Source organism: Hippopotamus amphibius, chromosome 3 (genome assembly GCF_030028045.1).
Source record: "Hippopotamus amphibius kiboko isolate mHipAmp2 chromosome 3, mHipAmp2.hap2, whole genome shotgun sequence".
Taxonomy (NCBI): Eukaryota; Metazoa; Chordata; class Mammalia; order Artiodactyla; family Hippopotamidae; genus Hippopotamus; species Hippopotamus amphibius.
In genome coordinates, this window is record NC_080188.1 from 180,529,585 (window position 1) to 180,530,337 (window position 753).

The 753-nt window shown below is 39.4% G+C and overlaps 1 pseudogene; it reads right to left on the reverse strand.

The window, feature by feature from the left end:
* Nucleotides 1-283: 283 nt before the first annotated feature.
* Nucleotides 284-393, reverse strand: LOC130850642 (U6atac minor spliceosomal RNA; annotated as a pseudogene).
* Between the last annotated feature and the right edge of the window lie 360 nt (nt 394-753).

Below are 753 nucleotides of genomic sequence, written 5' to 3' on the forward strand. Positions count from 1 at the left end.
TGCCCCTTTCCACTTTTTTCTCTATTTCTGGAGACACCATTGTAAGCAAAGCCATACCCCCTACCTCTTTACTTTAAACACCTATCCAACACTGTAGTACAACATAAGCCACGTGTGTAATTCTGTGTGTGTGTGTGGTGGAATACACAGGACATAAAATTTACCATTAGTGACATTTGGTACATTCACAATATTGTGCAACCATCACCACTGTCTGGACCCAGGACTTAGTATCACCCGAAAAAGACACCTCTTAGCCATTAAGTAGTCACTCTCCTTCCTCAAAACCATGTTTAGATGCCACCAAGCAGGTAGCAATGCCTTTATATGTGTGTTGTCCAGGCCTCCTCCAGTCTTGTCAAAGGGAATGCTAATCTCTCTTTCATGCAAGACCCACATATGTAATTTTAAATTTTCTGGTAGTCATGCTAAAAAGGTAAAAAGAAACAGGTGAAAGTAATTTTAATAGTTTATCAATCCATTGTTTATGGCTGAATAGTATTCCTGTGTGTGTGTGTGTATGCCATATCATCTTTATCCATTCATCTGTCGATGGACATTTAGGTGGCCTCCATTTGCAGCAGCACGGATGGACCTAGACATTACCATACTAAGTGAAGTAAGTCAGAAAGAGAAAGACAAATACCATATGATATCACTTACATGTGGAATCTAAAATATGACACAAAGGAACTTATCTACAAAACAGAAACAGACTCACAGACACAGAGAACAGACTTGTGGTTGTCAAGG